The sequence below is a fragment of the Dendrobium catenatum genome, unplaced genomic scaffold (genome assembly GCF_001605985.2).
Source record: "Dendrobium catenatum unplaced genomic scaffold, ASM160598v2 fragScaff_scaffold_753, whole genome shotgun sequence".
NCBI lineage: Eukaryota > Viridiplantae > Streptophyta > Magnoliopsida > Asparagales > Orchidaceae > Dendrobium > Dendrobium catenatum.
Window position 1 is genome coordinate 163,192 of NW_021319215.1, and position 15,108 is coordinate 178,299.

The following is a 15,108-nucleotide window of genomic DNA, read 5'->3' on the forward strand; positions in this document are numbered from 1 at the left end:
ACCACTACTTCTTCTTGTAAAGAAGTCAATAAGATTGCCTTGAATAATACACATTATGATAAATCTGAGCATGGGCCGTGAATTCATGTGAAGTTTCATAATAGGAAAAGGAAATTTGTTAGAACCAATGAATCCAACATAAAAGATAAGCAAGATGTTCTTTCTCAAGTTGATGCTGAAGGAAAATCTAATGCAACTCAAATTGTAAAAGATGGTGAGCTTGACAAATTAGCATGCGGATTAGTAAATGCAAACATATTTAGTTTGCTTATGGAAAATATGGAGGATAAAGAAGAGGGCGAGAATCAAAATACCGTTAATCATAATTTGCAGAATGATGAAATCACGGAATGTGAAGTTATTGAAACAGATAATAAGTTGAAATAAAGTTCTATGTCTTTGGAAAATCAAACCGCTCAACTAATGATGAAAGTATGCTAGTGAATGATACAAATCCTGAAGTAATTTCTGAAGAGAATTTATAAGATTGTCTTGATAAAGATATGATTGATATACAACCAGATATGCATGTGACTCCTTCAAGTGGAGTTATGGATGCTTCCTCTAACAAAAGTAAGGCCAAGCTTTCTAAAGAAGTAATCTCTTGCGCTAGTTGGTGATATTTCGAGAAGAAGAGGTGATGATGGCGGAATTCTTGGTGTTTTTTTTTTTTTTTTTTTTTTTTTTTTTTTTGAAAAAGCTTAAAGGCTATGATATTATTAATCAAAGCAACCTAATTACAAACTACTACCATAACTTTATTCCTCCTTTAACAATTTGGAAAACATAGGAGGAATCTTATTACAAGAAAAATCTCCCCAACAAAAATCACTAAAAGTAGCATAGCTAGCACAAAGGTGAGCTAGCTTATTACATGGCGGTACTCTTGGTGTTGGGGGCCATTCCTCATTAGTTTCATAAATGTCTTCTTTCTTGCTTTGGAATTGTAGAGGAGCCAGAAAAAAAGAGGCTTCTCTTTATCTTAGGGAGTTGGTTAGGGATAATGAGGTATTTTTCATTGGGTTAGCATAGACTATGTTGTCTTGTTTAAATAGAAACGATGAATAAGATTATTAGTGAGGAGTGGGATTTTTTTTCATCATCCGGCTAGTGGCACTTCTAGGGGTATCCTTGTATTGTGGAAGAGGCTGGTGGGTAGTTTTGAGGTTGTTTTTAATTCTTCTCAGATTGTGTTTGGGAAATTCCATTTTTCTAATATAGGAAGTTGGAATGTTGCAATGGTTTATGCGAGTAAGGATGTGTGGGCTAGAAGATGTTTGTGGAATAGTCTTGATAAGGTTTTGGATGGTAATGTTCCATCTTTAGTAGGAGGGGACTTTAATTGCATATTGTCTAAGGAAGAAAAGAGAGGGGGAAAGAGGTTTTCTTTCTCCCAAGGCTCGCAAGAGATGAAATCTTTTTTAGCTAATAGTGATTTGCATGATGTAGGTATTATTGGACCAAGATTTACTTGGTGTAATAATAAAGATGGTAACTCGAGGATATGGGAACGAGGATATGTGAACGATTTGATAGTTGCTTATTGAACTCTGCAACTCTTCAGTAAGTCCCCAATGCTTATGTGAGACATTTGGAAAGAGTGGCTTACGATCATTCTCCTATTGTATTTAAAATTCATAATACAATGAGGTCGGTTCACAAACACATTAGATTCGAAGATGTGTGGAGATCTTGCCCTGCTGCGTGGAATGTTATACTCAAAGCATTGAGGAAGAATGATTTTGGTAATAATGCTGAAATCCTAAACAAAAAGCTAGACAGATCTCTCAAAGAATTGTATTATTGGAACAAGAACAAAGTAAAGGAGCTATCAATGTTGAAGGATTCTTTGAAGAAGGAGATTATAGATTTGCAAATTAAGGAAAGCTCTGAAGATGGCCTTTCTCAGTTGGATTTGATGTTATTAAGAAGTAAAGTGAGAGAACTTAATGTTATATTAGCTCGGTTATCCACTTGGTGGAATCAAAGAGCTAAGACTAGATAGATACAAGAAGGAGACACCAATTCCAATTTTTTTCATGACTATGCTTCAACTAGAAGGAATGGAAAGCTAATTAATCAAATTAATGATGAAGATGAAGGTCGTGTGGTTGATCAAGACAAAGTTGAAACATCATTTTTTAAATTCTTCAATCGAAAATGGATGCAGAGGGAGTGTTCGATTTCGGGTTGGCCTGAATTTGGAACTCAACAAACAATTGATAATGCTAAATGTAATATGCTTAATGCAGATTTTACACTAAATGAAATGCAGGAAGCAGTAAAAAGCTTGGGGAATAGTAAATCGCCTGGTTTGGAAGGTATAATTGGCTCATTTTTCAACTTCTATTGGAGCATTATTAAAGAAGATTTGTGGAGGGTTGTTAATAAATTTTTCACTCATGGAGAAATGCATCCTAAATGGAAAGACATTGATTGTGTTAATCCCAAAGGTGAATAATCCATTGGAACCATTACAATTCAAACCAATAAGCTCATGTCAATCAATATACAAGGTAGTTGCTAGAATGAGTATGAATCGTGTGAAACATTGTTTGCGTAAATTAATTACAAAAGATCAAGTTGCTTTTATTCTTGGAAGATCTATGTCAAATCATTGCTTATTGGCTTAAGAAATCTTCAACAAGTTCAGATTTTCTAGCTGCAAAAAAGTACTTATGGCGGTCAACTTGGACATGGAGCAAGCATATTATGGAATGTGTCCAAAAGATGAGATATTATATACTCATTAATGGTAGGAGAACGAGTTGGATAGAAGCTGAAAGTGGATTTAGGCAAGGATGCCCGTTATCCCCTGATTTGTATATCCTTTGCACCCAATTGCTTTCCAATGCTATTTATCAAAAGGGTGCATATTTGGGTATAAAAATATCCCCTAAATCTGATAAAATTACACATTTACTTTATGTCAATGACGTTTTGATATTTTCTAATGCTTTTATGAGATTAGCCACTTGTTTGAAGAAAATTTTGAATGATTTTTGTGGGTGGACCAGCCAAAAAGTAAACAACATGAAATCTCAAATTTTTTTTGGGAAATTTATGAAGAAAATGTGTAAGAAGAGAATTGCTAAGAAGTTGGGGTTTAAGATAGTGAAAGAGATGCAATACCTGGGAGTGAATATGGCATTGATAAGGCTTGTGCATTCTAATTTCAGAAGTATCTTAGACCATGCGTTGGAAAGATTGAATGCATGGGGTAATAGATATATTTCTTTGGCAGGAAGAGTTCTACTAATCAAAAGTTTTTTTTCTTTCACTTCCAATTTTTTTATCTACACATTCTTTGGTTCCTAAAGGAATTTTGTATGAGTTGGATAGAATGTGTAGAGATTTCTTATGGCATAAAGATGAAGACAAGAAAGGATTACACTGTGTCTTGGGAAGACTTTTGTAAACTAAAGTTGCTTGGAGGATTTGGCCTTCATTCTTTAGTCACTAAAGTTGGACCTTTGAGGTCAAGACTTACATGGAGATTTATTCAAAATCCTAATTGTGTTATCATTTCTGAATATGGTAGTGATGTGTGGAGCGGTATGGTTAGGAAAGGAAATTCTACAACTTCGAAAATTTTGGTAGATTGAGCAAAATATTTAAAAAATGTTGTTAGATGGAAGTTGGTGAATGGAATCAAAGTGAGTATCATGAATGATGCTTGGATCTTTGATAAACCTCTTAACAAATGACCCACTTATGTTAATTATCATGAGCTTCATAATGAAGCGGTCCACAAACTTATTTCTGAAGATGGCAGCTGAAATTGTTTGCAAATACATAATTGTTTTAATGAAGATTTGATTTTTTATTATCAAATCAATAAAGTTACCTCCATATATGAATGAAGATAGCATTGAACTAATTAAACAACATTCACGGAAATCAATAACTGCACTTTCGTTTGAAGCATGGTTGGAAAGTCACGAACAAAGCAAAATTTCTAAAAACTGCATGAACGAAACATTGAATTATTTCAGGAAATTCAAATTCCTGCCTAAAGTAGAGCTGTTTTGGTGGATATTATGTAAGAATGCTCTTCCTACTAATTCCTTTTTGAACTATAGAAACTTAATGCAATCAAGTAGATGTCCGTGTGGTTGTGATGATGTGGAAAACTAGGAGCATGTAGCTATTTTTTGTAATCAGCTGCTTCAAATTATTCATAAGCTGTTTGAATGGGGATTTCAAGTTCCTATATTTGATTCCTACTCCAGTGCTTAGAGGAGTTGAAGAGATTGTATATAGTTAACTTGAATATAGTTAAACATTACTTTACATCAATTTATTTCCCATGGAAAAGAATAAATCAAATAAAGCTTGTAATGGATACTTCATCTGTTCATTTTTTAGCTTTAAATGTATTCAGTTCCATTATGCAAATGTCATCTAATCCAATTATAGGAATTTGGGATGCTAATCTCTGAACGAAGTTTGTTAATATTTAGCGTCCTCCTCCCCTAGATTGGATAAAGATCAATGTGGATGCTACATTAAAGGATTCATATAATGCAGGCCTTGTAGTTATTATTAGATATCATAAGGTATGATTCCTTGGTTCTTTTGGTAAGAAGGTAAAGCACTGGGATATTGCATCTCTTGAACTACATGCAGTTTATTTAATTAAAGAACATTTGCAATGCTGGATGCTCCAATACAAGGGGGTTATTATTGAAGGAGACAATCGCAATGTAATCAAATGGCTTCAAGATTCTTTAAAGAAGATGAAATGGAAACAATTGGAAGATTGGAATAAAGACATTATTTTCCTTAATGATTTCAATAAGGTTATCTTTCATTTGATTTCTAGGAATTGAAATAAAGTAATAGATTGTTGTGCTACTTTAGCTTTAGATAGTAGCTTTACTTTTGATTATTTTTTTAAGAATAGCATTCCTTCTTCTCTATTTTATTTGTTGAAAAAGGAATGTGATTACTATCTTTAGTTACTTGTAACTCTTTTCATTTCTAATGCAAATTGCAATTAAAAAAAAAAGCCAATGTTATGCTAGAGATTTGATTTGAGATGAGGAGTGCATTAAGTGGCCTAATTCATTAAGATCAAATACAAGAAATCAAGAATAATATTGACATTACAACCAAAGTTGTAAACATGTCATTTAAGCCTATGGATAATTGAAAGAAGAGATTAAGAGGTTGCTTTAATAGGGCTATATTCACTAATTTATTTAAAATTAACTTGTAAACAATAGAACTAATCCTATTGTGGGACAAAATCAATAATAATAATAAAGGTAACAATAAGGAAACTATTAGAGGTTGGGAGAAGTTGAGATCATTAATAGAGGACCATCATTATCATTACAAGTTCTACTCATCACCCTTAAAGTGACGATATTGAAGAAATCTCATTCTAATTATTATATTATATTTAATGATTATAACTTAGAGGGAATCCAAACTTTGCACCAAGACCCACATATCATCAAACTGGGATAGATGAACCATACTATAAATTTATAATAATCTTAGTTGAAAATGAAAGTTTCATTGATGTCTTATTCAATTATATATTCCTTAGCTTGGACTTAGTTAAGTATAAGCTCCAATTAACTGTAGAGACATTATATTGATTTGATAATCAACTAATGAGTATGGAAGAAACAAACACTATCTCTATTTGGTTTATAAGTGACTCTCTTAGTTTAACTTATAGTAGTCAATTCTATTCAATCATAATAAACATGACTAATGGTGTAAGAATTCAATATCCTTTTCATATGGTCAATTACTTGTAGTGGACATGATCAATGAGACAATTTAAAGCTGATTTGTAGTTTTACTTTGACCCATGGCTAAATCAATACCCAATATTCTTTATAATCTATAAGGAAAATTAATGGGTTTTGAAATCTAATCTGGCTCATGAAGACAAAGTTATGAAATTATTATATATTTTCCATGAAATTATTTTATTAAAGTTTTCTCTTAACTTTTTTCATTCAGGATTGAGACCGGCATATATAGTTTTAATTTTTTTCAATTATTATCCAAAATTGTATAATATTAAATATGAGATAGTAAACCACATATAATTTACAATATTAAATATAAGATTTATGATTTCTTCAAGTTAGAAAAAAAAATTTTTTTTTTTTTTTGAAAAACTATGCATTTTATTTTAATTCCTCAAAGTGAGACCGGCATAGATAGTTTTAATTTTTTTTAATTATTATCCAAAATTGTATAATATTAAATATAAGATAGTAAACCACAAATAATTTACAATATTAAATATAAGATTTATGATTTCTTCGAGTTAGAAAGTTTTTTTTTTTTTTTTTTTGAAAAACTATGCATTTTATTTTAATTCCTCAAAGTGAGGATTTCAGCTTGTCTCTCAAAATGGCTGAAATAAAAAAACATGACTTTCTAAAGCTTGCTTTGCATTTTACAACCAATTAAATGAGCTCTTAAAGCTATAATAAAAAACTTAAATAGTTTTAGTTAGGATTTTAATAAATAAAAGCCAGAAATATGGAAGCCAGCCCATAAAGCTATAAACTTTTCCAACAAGTTATGAACTTTAGCTGCTCTCCTCTTCTAACCAAAGTCGCTGTGAGTCGACACTGTGAGTCTCCAAAAAGATTCTGCTTACGTGAAACGAATGCAAAGAGTACGATCGCACTATCATGTAGGACAAAACGATCATAGGCCTTTACACTCATGCCAATGGGAGAGCATATGAGATTATATATACGATTAATCATGGTGGGTAGCGGCTTTCACCTACACACATCGATGGATAATAATATGTATAACCTAATCAAAGTCATGAGATTTTCCATATTTAATACATCAGCTTGAATAGGATTTATTTGATGTGGGGATCTGTTTCCCACGGGCACAAACCCCCGTGGTTAATTACATCTTAAATCTTGACCTAAAAAAACTCTCGATTAAGGATGTTGTATTATTCTCTCAAATGGGTTTAGTGCGTAAGAGAAATTTATAGGCTTTCTTAATCAAAGGGAAAGATAGGCTCAATTTGGTTTAATCAATCATGCATGGCTCAATTATCACTCGATCGGTCTAAGGAAGAGGAAACTGGAGAAAAAGAAAACAATTACATTCAAACATGCGTGAGAAAAAGAGGGAGGTGATGTCATCCATATGATACGAATGGATAAGATTTATAGCCCCTGAAAGATAAGAGCTTACCCACCGATAAGACATACAGCGGTACACTCATACCATAGTCTTAGATTCTAAATCTGTAAATGTAGTATCGTACATACGATACTAACATCCACGACCTAACTAATACAGCCTGGACTTATATCTTGCCTAAAAAAGAAAGATAACTAAAACCACATAGTCGTATACAATCCATGATTTTCGATCCATGTGAAAGATGGGTGGGTATATAAATTTTTGGAATTTGAGGCCGACATCTAGAGAAGTTCCTAAGTTGCCTCATACTTATGAATGGTGTTATGCATCTAAAACTAATATAATTAAATTTTAATTTTAGTTGATTACTAATGCAATGCGTGCGGATTAAAATCTCCAAATCAAATATGCTTGAAATTTTAAAAAGAGCTTATAAAAATAATTTTTTTTAAAAAAACTAAGCTTCCCCAAGTCCGACACTTCATCCTCATAGGCCAGATTATCCGGACTCTACCCGCAGGTGGGGAAGTGTCTAAATAAGGAAGAGAAAATACATTGATATGCATGCGACCCTGAATGATTCCGGCTATTTCCTAAATCATTATGTTTCTATGTTATTTAATTCCTAAAAATTTATTATTAATTATGAGTAGAAGAATTTTATCCCTAAGAGCCTAGCGAGTTAGGCACATGTGCATACAAGAAACAAACCTATAAAAATCATGTCAGTTCTACTGCACAAATAGAGTAAACAAACCATCACAACAAAATAATAATAATAAAGAGAGTGTCCAAAGTTCATGACAAATGCCATACAATATACAAATCAGAGTGCAAAAATGTAGTGGTGGCCGGGCTCCGCCGACAATAACTCGGGTTCTACTCCTAGAGAACGACGTAAATCTTAAAATAAAGCATTTTTATCTCGATCTCCATCCTAACTCTCTTGATTCATCTATGGATCATCTTCCTTCCTTCGGGTTCCTTGTATTGCGTCCTCCAAAAGGATGCCCAAATGAAAAATGAAATTTATTATAAGAGATTTTCTTTTTTATTTGAACCCCTCTATATTTAAAAATATCTTATTTTACTTATTTTCACAACTCTTGACACTGAATGAATTACATTAGAAAAATAAAAAATCTAGACTCTCATGCATGATTATTCTAAATAGTTATAATCAATCATCCAAGCAGTTATATATATGAAAATAAAATACTCAAGTCAATCACACTATTTATTTGGGGGCCGTGCTCTATTTATTTGAGGGCTAAGCAACTGAAACACCTGTAATAGTTATGTGTACGCACGGCTACCTGCAGGAAACATATTCAGTATAAAAAAATGTTCCTAACCTATGGGTATTTTATCGCTCACAACACAATGCAAAAAATAAATTAGTAATCATCATAGAAAACATCACATAAAGCTAAAACAAATAACAGAAACAAACAACACATGTTTCACATACAAGGCGTCACATCATATAGGTAAAAAGAAAAGAAAATACCGGCCTAACCTGGAGATAGAAGTCGTGTTCTAATAAACAAGTCAAAGTATGTGTAGTAGGATGTATAGTTTTGGGTATGTCCTATATTAGATGATTTATTTATAGTTGCTTGTGTTTTGATTTGTTAAAGGTCAAAAGAAAAATTTAATTTGAGTTTAAATATTAATGTCTTAAGATTGATTTTAAAAGTTTTATTTTAGAATTTAGTTGATTACCACCTTTATTTTTCATCGAGGCAGTGAGGTTTATTTCACCCTCCTTGGGGCTAACTTAATAACCTCGTAGGCTTGGGTTACCCAATGGTAACCAATTTTGTTGGATTAATTTAGTTGGTTATAAATTAAAAAAAGAAAAGAAAAGTGAGTTAAATGTTTTATTAATAAAGAGGTTTGTTAATTGATTTTAAAAGATTAACTTAAGGTTTGATTAATCTTAGGAGTCTTTTATCTAAGAAAATTTTAGTTTAGATTTGTCCTCCTAATTTAATCTATATTTTTTATGTTTTAGGTTGGTTAGAGATTGATTAATAGTTTGGCTAAACCTAATTTAAATTTTACATTTCAGTTGTTATACACATTAATTATGATTTGATTAAAAGTAATGTGTTTTAATACATTTTAAGAATTGAATTATGAATTATTTGGTTGGTTAATTATTAATGAGTTAAGACACATTAAACCTAGAAAAATATGTCACTAAGTTTATGTTTTGATAATTATATCATAAAAGAAGCATATGCTCAAGTCTATCTTATCTAATATTTGGTCCTTAATTTTTGTCCTTATGTGTCACTAAAGTTATGGGACAAAAAGGAATTGTGTTTCTAACCATTAGGACATTCGTACGTATGTAAACAGGTTTAGGGATCTAAAAAAAAAAAGTAATCCTAATTATAAATGAAGTTTCTAACTTTAAGGAGACTTACAACACCGAGGGCTATGACCCGGTGGTTCTGCCCGTAGCGCCCATACTAGACTGAATAGGGGAGACTGATGTTCAGATCCGACTGTCCATACTCCTTCGCCTAGTGCTCCAATGCTTCTTCCCCTTTGCTCTCCAAAAATCGCCTCGCAAAATTTCTAAAAAGCAAACAAGAGTTGTATTATAGCATATTCATATATAATAAGCAAATAATCATAATGAAATATAATTAAATAAAAACATACCTCTCTTTTTTTTGCTTGGACACCAACTTGATTGCTAGTCTTTTAGAACTTTGAATTTTGGAAGTGCTGTATTTTATCATAAGACACAAGTAGAGAGAAAACAATAAAGAAAGGAGAGGATAGATTGAGAAGAAAAGAGAGCTACCACCTCTCCCTTCTTCCAACAACCACCCCAAAACTTGCACTTCCAACACACACCATGCAACATTAAATAAATTCTATAAGAAACTCATATTTGAAACAATTACATGTTAAACTTCCTACAACTTCTATTGGATGCAAAGCATGGTTTACAACTGCATTCTATATGTCACCAAAAAGTTTCAAAAGAACAACTTAAACTTGCAAATATGATCTCATGCCAAAACATATAATGTTGCAAATCAAGAGCTAATAGAATCTAGAAAAAGATGTTTAGGAAAGTCATAAAAAAATTTTTGGGTGCATGCCAAATTGTTCTTTACATTTCTACTAAAGTCACTACAACGAAATCACATGCTTTTTCATAACAAAAATAAAGACTACACATTTCCAAAATAAAGCAACAAGCGAGTAGTTTTGCTAATGTTAAATCTCTACTAGGTTATAATTGTGAGAAAGCTAATTTGGTGCAAGTTCGTTCTCCCCTAAAGTTTAAAAGAAAGTATTCCAATATGATTGCAAACGCTATAAAGAAATAATTCACATAAAGCCCCAACAAAATATCAAAAAAAAAGAAATAAATAAAAAGAAAGGTATGTAAGCATCTTTATTATCTGGCATGTCTTTTCAAAGTCAATCATGCCTCACACCCATTCTTTACTCGACTTCAGCATTCGAGTCAAACATGAATAAGAGAAAGGTGAATTTGATATTATTTTACTCTTCCCACATTCAGAAAACAAACCCTCGAAACACACACACACACTATTTCCTAAATAAAGCTCAAAGTAGCAAAGGGAAGACAAATTCCCAAAACTAAAACCCAAACGAGTTTTCATTCCACATTTATTTAAATTTAACTCTAGAAGCAAACACAAAGAGAAGAAAGACAACTCACATACAAAATATCATTTCATTCTAAAAAGACATCAAAGAGCCTTTCAACTTAAAGCTAATTATAAAGCTCTAAATCCCAAAATAATTTGTAAAACTTTTCAAATGAAACGGCACATAAAATTTTCTCTTATTTTTTTTTTATAAGAAACCCACCAAAGCACTTTTCGACACAAAACAAATAACGAGTGCTTTTTGGTGTGGGGTAAACCAAAAGAAATTTTCATAAGATTTTTGTTATAAAACATTCACAAAACTATAAAAAAAACCATTTTAAAGCATCAATTCTTCAAAGAAAGAGAGCTTTCTAGAAAGGCTTACAAACTGAGGAACAATCTGACCAAAAAGAAATGCCAAAGTGCAACAATGGGAGAAAGACTCCCATATAAACGAAACAAAACAAATTCACACATGTTAATCTTTTAACAAGCATGACTCACCACAAACTTATACACACCAACCTTCCCAAATCACCATTCCACCAAATATTGCTAGGAAGAAGAAGACTTGATGCAACCTCATTGCTCTCTAAGTCTTGATTTGGTATTACACTCAAAACAAAAATCATATTGAATCTATGCAAACTCGTTCAAGAGAGAAAATACATGAGTATTTCTCCAAGAATAGTTGCCCACGAAATATCTTTCCGAATACAATTGTCTACAAGTAATACAACAAATTTCTCTCCCAAGACATACTTAATGCAATAGGTTTATTCTCTAGAAAAATTCCTTTGAACAAGAACCCAAAATGAGAGGGAGACATAAAGAAAGAGAGCTTGAACATTCAAGAGTGAACACAAAACTTGACTCTACAAATTAACCACAAGTGTTAGAAGCTCTAGGTTACTTCAAGCTATCATGCCTTCATCAACACTGTCACACCCCAAATTAGAACTGGAGTATAACAAAGAAGGAAATCTATTAAATATCCAAAAAGTTTGCATAGCTATTGTTCAGATCTCTTTTTAGACCATTTGTACACCCAAAACATATGTACACCAAAAAAGAACAGTCACCCCTTTAATTCCTTACGAACTCCTTTCCCTTGTCTGCAATACAACCATTGCCAATAAGCTATGACCAAATGAAATACATAAGCAATGTATAAGAATTAGTAATAATATTTTAACCATTAAGAAAGGCAAACTGGGGTGTGACAAACATAAAAGGAAACAACGCATGCCATATGCCTTTAAAAAAATTCAAGAAAGCTTGCAAATGCGTAATTTGGCGAACAATAAAATCTATAACAATTCATGCATTAGGCTACATTTCCCATGTGATAAGGTTTGTATTCCCACAACAATGATTCTTGCCAAAGCCCAATGCCAATGTTATGCTTACGTGGTAACGAAAAGGGATGTAAAACTTATGATCATTTAATACTTTCTCCAAACTCCACTAATGAAACCATTTTATTATAGAAACATATGTAAAGTTCTCCCAACCAATATAACACAAAAAGGCCAAACAAGCACTTGATGTGTTATCATAAAAGAAACATAAATCTATTTCTTACTTCAAGCACAATGCATATATTCAAAGAATATACGCCTCAATAATTCCAACAAGCTAAAAAATCTTCTCCAAAGAAGAAAGCATATAAATATTCTCATAAATTCATCTACCAAAAATAGTTTGGAGCATAAAGTGAATCAAAATCTACATCTAATTTGTTTCCAAAAAAAAAAAAAGAATTGGAACACTCGCATCATATGCTATGGAATACGCAGACTAATCTTTCCAACCTAAATTTATAAATTCCACTAAGCATAAGATCTCTATAAAACCATCATGTCTTTCCAAACAAGTTCAGAAATGAATTACATATTCATGATCGAGAAATAAAAAAAATTGCAGAGTATGAATACTAGATTTCACGTCGCAAAAAATTGAATATCCATACCATGCTAAAATCCATGAGTGCATATAAATGAAATCACTATGATATGATTGTTGCAGCTTTTAACTCCTTTACTTCACCAACTAAATGACATATTTCACGCACTAAGAAGTGATTTCACATTCTTCTATTAACTAAATCAATCATATAAACAAGATATGCTTTAGCACTTTATCGAAATTGAAACAAGAACAATGCCACATATAATCATAACTTTCTAATTCCATGGATCATATGACTTATACATGATACTAAAATACCATTCTCTTAATTATAAGTAATCCACACTTCCATCATAAATACAAACATGACCTTAAGATGTAAACTACATGGATATGTAGATTTAAAATAGCTATGCATTTTTGTTTTAACTGTTTCCAACCATTCATAAAACCCTCATGAATCGAGTTATAAGATCACTTTATACATTGTCACTGTTTTATAAATAAACAAGATCTTTACCTTTTCCAAATTCATAGATGCTCTTAGAAATATAGGTGCAGTACCATGCAAGCATGTCTACTCCTCATTCCTTTAGCTTAGGCATACTTCTAATTACTCATAACTCATGCGAAGTTGAAACGGAATAAAACTATGTTTGCTTGCCACATTTTTTTTAAAGAAAAACTTCCACTGTTTCCCAATAGGCATTAATACAAACACTTGACATGCATGTTTTAGTAAAGAAATAACGTGGCTTCTCAAGACTTGCCACCATTTACACCTAAAGTTTTAAATCATAAGGCAAATGTAAGTTTCATATACTAATTGTCCATTCCAAAACAAGGTAAGTCAACACATTGGATAGAAGTATAAATCAATACGTTGTGACTAAATCAACTACTATCATCACAAGCCATTATAGGATTTAGCATAACGAATGAACGTATTCCATAGGAATAAGAGGATTATATATGTAATGACATATACACCATAAAACTTGCATTTAATTTTCAGTTTTGGCCAAAGCAAACTTGTATAAATGTAACTTGTCTTCAACCCAACCATCCGCAAGGCCTTAAATTAAAGTGAGGAGCAAGGGAAGCTAAGGTGAAAGGGGATTTTGGGGAAACAATGCATGGTTTCTCCTTGATTTTTTCAACCCAAAACACAACCATAAAACTTCATCAAAATGACTTGGACACAAAGCATACGTGCGTATAAAAGAAAAGAACAAATCTCCATAGAATAATTTAGAACTTCAACATCTTAGTGCAAATAATCGTCAAGACATAACTTTTAATCCTTCTAGACAGAATAATGAGGAGAATATAATCTCCACCCAAACAATGCAAACAAGCTTCCCTTCTTTTATTCAAGACTTCATATCTAACTTTATCAACAAGGAGAATATCACTGACTTATAAAAGAACATAAAGATATATCGTTTACAATTTTAAGGGTGAAAGCAACTAAATACTATGTGCATACCAAACTCAAGCAAAGAGTAATGAAGAATCATTCCAGTTAACTTGTCAATTCCATTCTCTTCATCAGTTAAACTAAAGCCAAGCAGTTCTTTTTTTTTTTTTTAATTCTATCAACCAAAACAGATCCCAAAGAAACAAGGAGATTAAAGCAAGCATAAGAAGAGCCATCTGATAGTGAAATCCATAAGATAATCACTCATATTCCTCTTTTTATTAGGGAAGAATAAATAAAAAGAAGAAGATTAGAAGGAAGAAGAAGAGGAGAATGAAGGGAAGAAAGGAGGAAGAAGACAAGAGGTGGAAAAAGGATGAAAGAATAGAAAGACTAGGAGAGGAAAGGAAATGCACCTTGCAAGAGGAGAGAAACCAGTAGTTGGGGTGAGGGTCAAGCTGGCGTCGGGTTCGAGCCTGGAGGCGGGATCGAACAGAGGAGCTTGGGATCCTGGAGCCCGGTCCGAACAGAGGAGAAGAGCAAGTGAAATGGAACTTTGGCCCTGGCTTCCATGACTAGTAGCGGTGGCAGGAGCAGGGGATCCCTAGCCTCGGCGTTGAGTTTGGCTTCGGCGAGGGGAGGATTGCGACCTACGCCGCACGAAAATGATAGGGAAAGGGCGGGGGTATTCTGCCTGGACTGTGCGAAACCAAAAGGGAGAGAGAGGGAGTTCGGTCCTCCTGCGATCGTGGGGGGGGGGAATAAGAGGGAGACCGCCTGGGGGCTGTTTGGACCGAGAGCCAGAGACAGCGAAAGTTTTAATGCCTCAAGAAGGTTTCGTCCCAGACTTCTGTAGGGATGAAGCATCAAAATAGCCTCATCCCGCCTGAACTTCCGCTAAAGGTAACCCGAGGAGCACCAGAATGGAAGATCACACGACTGAGCACTATGGCAGCAGTAGAGTCCAGATTTCAGGAAAAT

General features: G+C 32.9%; 1 long non-coding RNA gene across 1 annotated transcript; it reads right to left on the reverse strand.

Annotated features, from left to right (window-relative positions):
* Positions 1-6,122: 6,122 nt before the first annotated feature.
* LOC110098658 lies at positions 6,123-14,881 on the reverse strand. The gene is made up of 3 exons (XR_002303367.2): positions 9,826-14,881; positions 9,585-9,738; positions 6,123-8,465 (listed from the first exon to the last, which is right to left on the reverse strand). It is a non-coding gene; the product is annotated as an uncharacterized LOC110098658 (long non-coding RNA).
* Positions 14,882-15,108: the final 227 nt, after the last annotated feature.